This window comes from Palaemon carinicauda, chromosome 37 (assembly GCF_036898095.1).
Source record: "Palaemon carinicauda isolate YSFRI2023 chromosome 37, ASM3689809v2, whole genome shotgun sequence".
Lineage (NCBI taxonomy): Eukaryota > Metazoa > Arthropoda > Malacostraca > Decapoda > Palaemonidae > Palaemon > Palaemon carinicauda.
In genome coordinates, this window is record NC_090761.1 from 74,945,679 (window position 1) to 74,958,178 (window position 12,500).

Below are 12,500 nucleotides of genomic sequence, written 5' to 3' on the forward strand. Positions count from 1 at the left end.
ATACCCGATGAAAAAAAGTAGTTTTAAATTTTATCAACAAAGCGAGGGTAAATTTTTTTTCTTCTCATTTCAGTGTTGTATTCTAAGACGCCGAAACAACATTGTGAGTTTCTTCTTTAAACCTTAACACGATGTAGAGTGGAGAAGCTCGCACTCTGTATTGTACTCAGGGTGTGAGTTCTAGATCAATAACAGGGTACTTTGCATAAAAAACTCCTTTTCATAAAGACTATCCTGTCTTTTATAGCATTCAGTTTTTTATGAAATCATGCGAGAGAAATTATAAGTTGGCCGTTTTAGCCCTAACTTTAAGTTAGGATTGCTTAAGTTTCTTTTATACCTTTTTTGGGAATATTGTCTGTGGAGTAATACCGAGTTTCCTGAACGCTACACTTATTTTTCTTTATTTTGTTCCTTGTTTTAATTTGCTTTGGTATGTATGTATGTATGTATGTATGTATGTATGTATGTATGTATGTATGCATTTTTATGTAGAAGAACTATTTCCATGTTATCAAGAAACAAAGGCAAGACAAAGACAGGCTATGTTGAACCAAAAAGTCATATCGGAAAATTGATGACTTGAGAAAATTTTTTCAAAAGAAATTATAAGAAATGTTGATAATAAAACAATTTCTCAGAATGTTAAATAACCAAGAACTTAAGGATACATTGCCTGTTCGATAAATATAAAAACATAACAGCCTAAAGAAGGAAAATTGATGACTTGAGAAAAATCTTTCAAAAGAAACTGTAAGAAATATTGATAATAAAACAATTTCTCAGAATGTTAAATAACCAAGAACCAGGATACGTTGCCTGTTTGATAAATATAAAAAAAAAATCTAAAGAAGTTTTAAGATAGGAAAATAAATTTACCTATAATTTATGCACATAAAATCGGGCCGACCTTAAAATTAGCTCAAATGTTGATAATAAAACACTTTCCCAGATTGTTAAATAACGAAGAACCAGGATACGTTGCCTGTTTGATATATATAAAAACATAACAGTCTAAAGAACTTTTAAGATAGAAAAATAGATTTACCTATAATTTATGCATATAAAATCGGACCGACCTTAAAATTAGCTCAAATGTTGATAATAAAACAATTTCTCAGAATGTTAAATAACGAAAAACTTAAGGATACGTTGCCTGTTTGATAAATATAAAAACAAAATCTAAAGAAGTTTTAAGATAGGAAAATAGATTTACCTATAATTTATGCATATAAAATCGGACCGACCTTATTGACCTTAAAATTAGCTCAACTGTAGACGACTGCATTGCGGCAAAACCTTTAGTGATCTGGTCATATTGCTCAAGGTCTGTAAAGAGACCTTGATATGGATTTGTGTATTTAGGAGAATTTCTTCTTTGTTGGCTTGAAAACAATCATTAAACCTTTTTATTCATTTTTTTTTTCTAAATCATACTTAATATATAATTCTTTTCTCGCTTCAATGTTGCTCTAACTTTCATATTTTTATTCGTAAACTTGCAAACGAATTAAAACAATGTCTAAGGATAACAAGGCTACTTCTCCCTCTCTCTCTCTCTCTCTCTCTCTCTCTCTCTCTCTCTCTCTCTCTCTACCGAGGTGAGAATAAACGAAAATGCAGTCTTGAGTATAACTCCAACTTTTATTGTATATAGACTGAAGTTAACACATCGTATTCACGTACAAGCAAACGAGAAATTTCAACCCACGTCTCTCTCTCTCTCTCTCTCTCTCTCTCTCTCTCTCTCTCTCTCTCTCTCTAATCTCTCTATTCTCTACTGAGGTGAGAATAAACGAAAATGCAGTCTTGAGTATAACTCCAACTTTTATTGTTTATAGACTGAAGTTAACACATCGTATTCACGTACAAGCAAACGAAAAATTTCAACCCACGTCTCTCTCTCTCTCTCTCTCTCTCTCTCTCTCTCTCTCTACTGAGGTGAGAATAAACAAAAATGCAATCCTGAAAAATACTCCAACTTTCATTGTATATAGACTGAAGTTAACACATCGTATTCACGTACAAGCAAACGAAAAATTTCAACCCACGTCTCTCTCTCTCTCTCTCTCTCTCTCTCTCTCTCTCTCTCTACTGAGGTGAGAATAAACAAAAATGCAATCCTGAAAAATACTCCAACTTTCATTGTATATAGACTGAAGTTAACACATCGTATTCACGTAAAAGCAAACGAGAAATTTCAACCCACGTCTCTCTCTCTCTCTCTCTCTCTACTGAGGTGAGAATAAACAAAAATGCAATCCTGAAAAAGACTCCAACTTTCATTGTATATAGACTGAAGTTAACACATCGTATTCACGTACAAGCAAACGAGAAATTTCAACCCACGTCTCTCTCTCTCTCTCTCTCTCTCTCTCTCTCTCTCTCTCTCTCTAAAAACACATACACATTCACAAACTAGTCTGAGCCTCAGTTGTATAGTAGTAAGGTCACCCTATTGTTAATATGGATGACAGGATGAAAACCGTTGATTCATAGAAGTATCTTGGAGTAAATATAACGAATGGTAGTAGGATAAGAGCAAAGGTTAGTCACAGAGTAAAAGAAGTCGGGTGTTTACGAAAATATTTGGCTTAAGACTTGAATCATCTGTTGAATTCAAAGAGGAAGGTATCAAAAGAAAGTTGAAACAAGTCTCCTTCATTGAAGTGAAAGGAGAATTGTGATTATTGATAAAAAAGGCAGGTGAAAGTTGTTGAGATGAACTGTTTTGACAGTATTTCTGGAGTGAGGAGAAATAATTGGGTGGGAAATATGGCGACACCATATGGTGGAGGGAAAAGGATGGATTTAAGTATTTTTATAGTCAAGTGCAATATATTATTTTGCCAGATTTTTGTGGACGGTATTAAAACTATACTTTCTTTAACTATTGTATAAAAAAAATGGTCTCCCTTGCCCAGATACTTAAATGACCACCAAATTAGATTTTATAAATAACTGTAGAAAAATAAATTTTTCGTTGTTGCTATTTCAGCTTGTGAATAATCTTAATATAAGATTTTGACACTTCAAAAACCATTTCTGAGCCAAAGAACCCAATGGTATGAACATAAATAAGCTAGATTCAACCGCAAACTTATTTGACTTGAATACCTAGATTTTTAATGTTTTACAATTGATAACATATGAACGTTCCACTTAGGTAGTGTTCATTAAAAGCCAGCCTGCTCTTCATGATAAAAAGGTGTTTAATCATTTAGGCAACCAAAGAATCTACTTATCCTTACCATTATCGTCATTATCAGTTTCATGCTTGATCTATGTGCCCTCATTAATCGGACACCTACTACCACACAGGCATAGACCAGTCCTTCTGCAAGGACATCTGGAAGAAGAACAGACTGTTTTTCATTGGCAGCTAATATATTCAATGATGACCTTTAAATCTGGAAGGGCATTTATCATGGTTGGTTTCAGATGGCCGTCGGACTCCTTTTTTTCCTACCATACAGACATAGACCAGTCCTTCTGCAAGGACATCTGGAAGAAGAACAGACTGTTTTTCATTGGAAGCTCATATATTCAATTATGGCCTTTAAATCTGGAAGGGCATTTGCCATGGTTGGTTTCAGATGGCCGTCGGACTACTTGTTTCAGCCATTCCGCAGGGTATCCAACTGAGGATCCTACAGAGCAATTGTGGTCTGTTCCCAGACTCTGGCTTGAATGTAAACTCTCTGGATATATTATCTTAGAGCTCCAAGGATAGGGATTGCTTGTCACTTTTTGCTATATGCTTGCAGAAGAAATGTCATCACAGCTAGATGTTCCTAATCTACATGCCTTTGGGGTAATAGGCTGCGCAAACAAGGGTAACCAAATGACCAACATAGTTTTGGACAGTTCTGTCTCTGATGAAAGCATCTGCTGAGATATTATTACAACTTTATCCGCCTTCATGTACACTTACACCCAGGTTACTTTGGCTATATGAGAGAATCTTCCATAATTGCCAACAGCAGTGAACCCATGGAAGGCTCTCCTATGGCTCTCCAAATTGGGTCTATCCTCACGACCCAAGAGGGCATGGAAATGGACGTGTTCTTCAGCATGAGGTCATAGTTTGCTATGAATAACACTAGGACATTAAGAAAACTATCCGTGCATCCAATGGGGTTTGCTTTGATGACAGGACAACAGGTAGATTAACAGCGTGTCTGCTTCATCACGAATGAATGGCAGAGGTAAGTGACAGTGACAATGCCCTATTAAGCAGGACAATGATCTAGCACCCAAGCTACCTCTCCACCCAAGCTAGGACCAAGGAGGGCCAGTCAATGGTTGCTGATGACCCAGCAGATAGATCTATAGGCTCCCCCAAACCCTCTATCCTTACCTCACAAGGATGGTGAGGTTGTAGCGACCAAAGGAACTAACGAGTCTGAGCGGGACTTGAACCCCAGTCTGGCGATTACCAGTCAACTACGTTACCATGTAGGTAACATAGGAAGAATAAACGGTATTATGTTTGTGGAAAGATTGCATAATCTAAAGGTTCTAGGTGTGATAGGAAAGCCTTAAAAGTAGAGTATTTTGTCAGCTTTCAGAGTAGCTTTATAGGGCGATTAATGAGAAAGTTTTAGCCTATCCAGCTTAAGAGTACACGTGGAAGTGATTATTACGTTTTTCTTCTGTGGATGATACAATATATATATATATATATATATATATACCTGTATATATATATATATATATATATATATATATATATATATATATATGTATATATACACATAAATATACATATATATATATATATATATATATATATATATATATACCTGTATATATATATATATATATATATATAAATATACATATACATATATATATGTATATATATACACATAAATATACATATATATATAAATATATATATATACATATATATATGTATATATATACATATATATATATGTATATATATATATACATATATATATGTATATATATGCATATACATATATAAATATATATATATATATATATATATATATATATATATATATATATACAGTATATATACATACATATATATATATATATATATATATATATATATATATATACATATATATATATATATATATATATATGTATATATATATATATATATATACATATATATATATGTATGTATATATATATATATATATATATATATATATATATATATATATATATATATTGCATTCCAAGTAAGCCTTTTTTTCTGGTACAATCATATTCATGTTTCTTCGTCGTAAAAGACACTTGCGCTAATGAATGGCCACTGGAAGTCTGTAGAACTCAATTATCAATACTGCTGGTGAAATGCCCGCATTGCTGTCTTAAGAAATTCCAGCAATGAGCCTCTCGAGAGAGAAACTGTAAGATAATTGTATTTGGCTTATCGTCACCCCCATAAACTAACTGCCTAAGTCATTTTCTCCACTTGTTGGGGAATCAAATAAAAACCTTCTCATTTCCTAATTCTTTATATCATTGTCTTGAGCTTCAATTCACAAATTATTAACAGAAGAATTTGTGAATTAGAATTTGTTAATTGAAGTTCAATACAATGATATAAAGAATTAGGATAAGTCATTTTCTCCACTTGTTGGGGAATCAAATAAAAACCTTCTCATTTCCTAATTCTTTATATCATTGTCTTGAGCTTCAAATCCCAAATTCTTAACAGAAGAATTTGTGAATTAGAATTTGTTAATTGAAGTTCAATACAATGATATAAAGAATTAGGAAATGAGAAGTTTTTTTGTTTTATTTCCCAACAAGTGGAGAAAATGACTTAGGCAGTTAGTTTATGAGGGTGACGTTAAGTTGATTACGTTTCAAGCGCTCAAAACTATGAAAATTAATTATTTTTAGTTATATGTAGATTGGATAGTAAATAAGTCATTGCAAGATGCTTTCTGGCAGCATAAAAAGGTTTTTTTTTTTTTGGTATTTTTTCGAAAATTTATAAAAAAAATATTTTTGTTTGATTAGAAAATTCAAACATCCTACGCATTTGGGTAATTCAAATACAGGATGGTAGAAATTTGCTCATAACTATGAAAAATTATTATTTTTAGTTATATGTAGATTGGACACAGTAAATAAGTAATTTAAAGATGCTTTCTGGCAGCATAAAAATGTTTTTTTTTTTGGTATTTTTTTTAAAAAATTGATAAAAGAAATATTTTTGTTTGATTAGAAAATTCAAACACTCTACGCTTTTGGTTAACTCGAATACTGGATGGTAGAAATTTGCTACACAGAAGATAGTAAGAGGAAATTAAATAAAGAATAAAGGTACAAATGATTATTATATCATAAAAATGTCAGGTAAATTAACAATCGTATATGCGAGTTCACTATAGGTTGCCTCTCTATCTCTCTCGCTCCTTCCCTTGTGACGCTTTCGGTAACGCCCCAAGCTAGCGTGGTTGGAGTTTTCGTTCGAAGTCAGACCGGACAAGGGTTAATTGAAAAAGACTCTGTTCAACTAAGCAGCAAATTACGTTGCGGACCGCAGCTAGGATAGAGAGAGAAAGAGATGAAGAGAAAAGGAAAATTGACGCGAGTTTCTATCATATACCACGGAGCAGTGGTTCTCAAACTGGGGGAAATTTCCCCCGGGGGGAAATTTGAAACTAAATTTGAAACTTCAAGGGGGGAATAATTACGCTACCTACTAACTAAAACAAGGGGAAAATGTTCTCATAGTACGTGCGGTAATTTGTTGTTAGGCATTCAATTGTGATATGATCATATCAGTTCTCACTGACATGATATTCAAGGGGAGAATTGTAGTGTCATGCCCATTTCTGAGGCAGGCGAGTGGGCATGAGGGCTGGGCGGGGCATACACATGAAGGGGGGGGGGGGGAATCTGGATGGCTGAACTGGGTGCAGGGGTGAAACGACAGGAAAAAGTTTGGGAACCACTGCCATAGACGACCTCGAAGGGGTGATTCTCTTCCTATGGGGGTGAAGCCATTCAGAGGATTCTCTGTTGTTGTGGCCTGATTGGTAACGTCTCTGTCTGGTGTTTGCCAGACGGGGGTTCGAGTCCCGCTCAGACTCGTTAGTGCCTTTAGTGTCTGCAACTTTACCATCCCTGTGAGCTAAGGTTGGCGGGTTTGGGGGAGCCTATAGGTCTATCTGCTGAGTCATTAGTAGCCGCTGCCTGGCCCTCCCTGGTCCTAGCTTGGGTGGAGAGGAGGCTTGGGCGCTGATCATGTAATATATGGTCAGTCTCTAGGGCATTGTCCTGATTGCTAGGGGAATGTCACTGTCCCTTGCCTCTGCCATTCATGAGCGACCTTTAAACCTTTGCAATAAAAGAAGGCTTTCTCCTCACTCAAAATTCCCTCCGCAGCCATAGTTAGAGGAAACTTTGAGAGAGTGCAGGATTGGAAAGTTTAGCTGTCGATAGCTAAAAATGGACTTTATCTTCATTTGCAGGATCTGTCCTAAATCTCAAAGGAGTTCTGAAGATATCGTGGTTACCTAGCAAGTTAATGAAGTGACAAATATCCGATTCCCTTTAAGATATTTCTATTGACGAGAGAGAGAGAGAGAGAGAGAGAGAGAGAGAGAGAGAGAGAGAGAGAGAGAGATCAACTAAGGAGTGACAAATCTTTATTGTATTTCTAGTTTTTATAGATATATATATGTATATATATATATATATATATACATATATATATATATATATGTATATATATATATACATATATATATATATATATATATATATATATATATATATATATCATGTATATATATAAATATATATATATATATATATATATATATATATATATATATATACATATATATATATATATATATATATATATATATATATATATTCAAATAACCCATATATATTTTTGATACATTAATGTCTGGATTCTCTTAACGACCTCGGGATCAGAGCCCCAGGCGAAATCATGAAAAACACGTCTAAATGTGCAAAATTTATCGTATATATATATATATATATATATATATATATACATATATATATATATTTATATATATATATATATATATATATATATATATATATATATATATATATATAAAACTTAATAAAAGAGACCAAAATATTTACGATAAATGAAGTTTCAACACAAACTGCCATGCTTTAAATCTTTATAACAGTTAATTTGCATACTAGGTTATTACAAATTAAGCAAGCTTTCCTATATGAATATATTCACTCTAATAAGAGGCGTTAGCTTACTTTCTTCGAAGGTGAAATATAATCCCATAGTTTGAAGGAAAGGTTCATTTTTTTCTATGTTTTTCTTATTGATATAATTTTTTAGCATAATTTTAACCATGCCTATTTTCACGTCAATGTTAATGCTTTCTTTTCTTATCTAATTTAGCATATTTCAAATTTCCCCTAATTATAGAAAAATGTGTTTCCCAGATCTATTAAAAGTAATATATTAATATCTTTTAGCTAAGATTCCTCATAACTTCAGTTTTATAAATCCCATTTTGATACCTTTTTTGATACCCAATATCGTATCGCCCAAAGCAACTCTTAAATATTTGTTTCCAATATTGCGAAAATTATTAGAAAGTAAACTCGGAAACAAATTCTGTCTCTCTGCAGACAGAAACACACAACATTTTAGGCTGAAAAAGTCTTTCACCATTTTTCTATAACATGTGCCAAGGAATTTGAAAGCAAATACAAATACAAACAAACAGAGAAAAGAGAAATAAACAATATAACAAAAAGTGTATGATATGCTCAAGATGACAATGCAACCGTATTGTGAGGACTGTTTAGTACCTTTAACAGTGAGGCATTTGTTGACCGAATGCCCTAATTTTACTAACTTAAGAAATAGATATATCTGTTTGAGGCTCGAGGTGAGGATGGCAGGTTCATCCTTGCCAAGATTCTTGGACATGATGTGTCCTACTATGCGAGCGGCATTTTTAGATTTATTTCAGAAGCAGGTCTTCTGAAAACTATTTAACTATTGTAATGACTTCTTAATTTTTATGGTTTTAATTGAATTCTCTTTTATTTTTCATATATAGTAAATGCTATCGGCGTCAATGACCTTAGATGTCAGGATGCCAGAAAACTTTCAATCAATCAATCAATCAATCACATTATTAATTGCTCATCTGTAAAGAAATCGGTACACTCTAATAACATAATATCATAGGTTCCAGTTTTATGTAATAAAGTTTTGATAAGAATTTAAATATAGAACATGTAATGTACAAACTCTGTGAATTTATAAGCAGATCTAAAAGCTTTATAAATTATATTCCTAAATCATAATTTATTAAAAGAGACCTGACTTTATTGGCACTTAAGTATTCACTTAAGAATAATTATGTGCCTCACATTTCAAAGCATAAGCGCAAATGCTTGCATTGGTATATGAAATATGTGCAAATATTAATTTTTATATAGATAGGGTTATCTGTGTATATATGCATGCATGTGTATAAGCATGCATGTATACGGACTGCTTCACATGAAAGAATGTTTTTTTTTTTTTTTTTTTTTTTTCCGCCTGGAAAAATTTTTGCCGGTTGGGATATGTCAAAAAACTTTTTTTACACGAGCGGGTTTTCCTCTCGTGGTCTCGTAGTTTCTGTAGGCTGGGTTGGGAGGTGGTGTTATTGCGCTAGTGTAGATATTGAATATAGAAAGAAAGATAAATAATTTTTTATATTAAATAGATAAGAGGTAATGGTAATGTATGTATGTATATATATATATATATATATATATATATATATATATATATATATATATATATATATATAATATATATTTATATATATATATATATATATATATATATATATATATATATATATATATATATATATATATATATACATATATATTTATATATATAATATATATATATGTATATATATATATATATATACATATTCTCCACAACCGGTAGGGAAATGACCTTTGCAAGGTGCTTCCAGCAAGACATAGCATAACTGGGTGTGACATCACCAGTAACAATAGCACCAAGAAAGCAGCACTCAAGTCCAACCCAGAAATCCACCTTCAAGGATTCGGCACATTTGCTGAAACCCTGTCCAGATTCAGCATGTGGAACGCTACTTAGTAAATGTAAAATCAAGGGCTAAAGCAAGCAATTTCACAGAGCTCAGAAGGGAGCTATTCCCCTTTTCAAATTCATATGCATATTCATGATGCTATAATCAATAAGATAAAATAAAAATATATGATATTCGTAATCCTTGATCTCCAAACATAAGATTAGACACCTTATTTGATAAAATCAAATGGGAATTGACAAAACTGTTGATAAATTAAGATTTTCCAAGAATCACTAGGTGTAGAGGAACCCCAAACTTCTTGGGGGTGTGTAAATAGAAAAAATACTGTATAAGGATTTGGTCTTGACCCCCAAACTGTTTTAAAAGTACTTGATATGTACAACAATAAAACATGGGTTACTTCGTACATTTGAGATGGATACGAACTTACCCCCATACCTGGACTAGGAGGCAAAAAAGGTCCTTACAAGACCGATATGACTAACACAACAAATATACCTTACTACACAGTATTCTATTAGTTTTATTCCAGCTGTTACCAAGTTGTGGAATGATCTTCCTAATCGGGTAGTTGAATCAGTAGAACTTCAAAAGTTTAAAGTTGGAGCAAATGTTTTTATGTTGACCAGGCTGACATGAGTCTTTTTATAGTTTATACATGACATATCTGTTTTTGACGTTGTTAATAGTTTATATAAGACATATCTGTTTTGACGTTGTTACTGTTTTAGAATGATTTATTGTTAATTTGTTCTCATCATTTATTTATTTGCTTATTTCCTTTCCTCACTGGGCTATTTTTCCCTGTTGGGGCCCTTGGGCATGTAGTATCTTGCTTTTCCAACTGGGGTTGTAGCTTCGCTAGTAATAATTATAATAATAATAATAATAATAATAATAATAATAATAACATATGCTTGGCACTCACCGTAGCAACCCTGGTAAAAAGACTAGGCTTAATGGCAACACAGAAATCCCCCCAGATTAGAAATGCTAGGGATCTCAATGCTGTTTAAATTCTTTTAAAGTCTGGTTTTTAATCTCCTTTATCTCTGTATGAATCTGAATTCTATCCTCTGACCCTCACCCTCGATGATGTAGGTTTAAATATTAAAAAAGAGTTAGTCACATGGTTTAAATATCAGTTAGCATTCGCAGAAAGCATTTAAATCATTAAAAAAAAACAATGAATCAATATTTTAAATTTAGTCTTACCTACCACCATACAATAATACAAAAAAAGTCATATGTATATAGTCATGAGTGACCATATACCTAAGATGTGAATTTATATTCAGCAGAGAGAGAGAGAGAGAGAGAGAGAGAGAGAGAGAGAGAGAGAGAGAGAGAGAGAGAGAGAGAGAGAGAGAGAGAGAGAATCCAGCTATGGCATTAATATTGAAATTTAATATCACTCAACTCCCTTTACTCCACGAAAAAAAAAAGGTAAGCTTAAATCTGGAAAAATAAAGCAGAGAGAGAGAGAGAGAGAGAGAGAGAGAGAGAGAGAGAGAGAGAGAGAGAGAGAGAGAGAGAGAGAGAGAGAGAGAGAATCCAACAGTAGCATTAACATTGAAATTTAATATCATTCAACTCCCCTTTACTTTACAAAAAAAGAAAGGTAAGCTTAAATCTGGAAAAATAAAGCAGAGAGAGAGAGAGAGAGAGAGAGAGAGAGAGAGGAGAGAGAGAGAGAGAGAGAGAGAGAGAGAGAGAGAATCCAACAGTAACATTAATATTGAAATTTAATATCACTCAACTCCCCTTTACTTCACAAAAAAAAAGGTAAGCTTAAAACTGGAAAAATAAAGCATAAGTTATTTTCCCTGCTCGATTATTAAGGCTTTACATACATTAATCTAGCCAAAGGGGTCTTTTCCAGGATTCAATCTCTGGAATTCCACCGGACTAAATCTAATCGTAGCTGGAGGTTATATACTTTTTTTTTTTTTCTGGCTGTTCCAGTGGAGACAATGTATAATTAAGATGTTGCACAGACACACAGCTTTAAGGTCACCTTTTGTATAGGCTATCAGTGGTTGTATACCTTCTTCCTCAAAGTTATTGCTTGATGTATATTTACATGCTATATATATATATATATATATATATATATATATATATATATGGCGTCCCACTGGTGAAAGGGCCTTTGCAGCATAATGCTGATATCCTCCTCTATCATCAAATCTGAGTAGAGACACAAATGTATTGATACAGAGTGATAATAAGGGCTTTTACAAATCTATGTTTTAAATCTTTCATGATGCAGTTGTATAATGTATTAATACATTTCCTCTATAATAAGTTATCGGAAATAAAATAAAGTAATATAATTAGGTTCCTCTACCTTCAAAACATAGGGTTAGACACACGTATCAACTGAATTGGATGAATAAT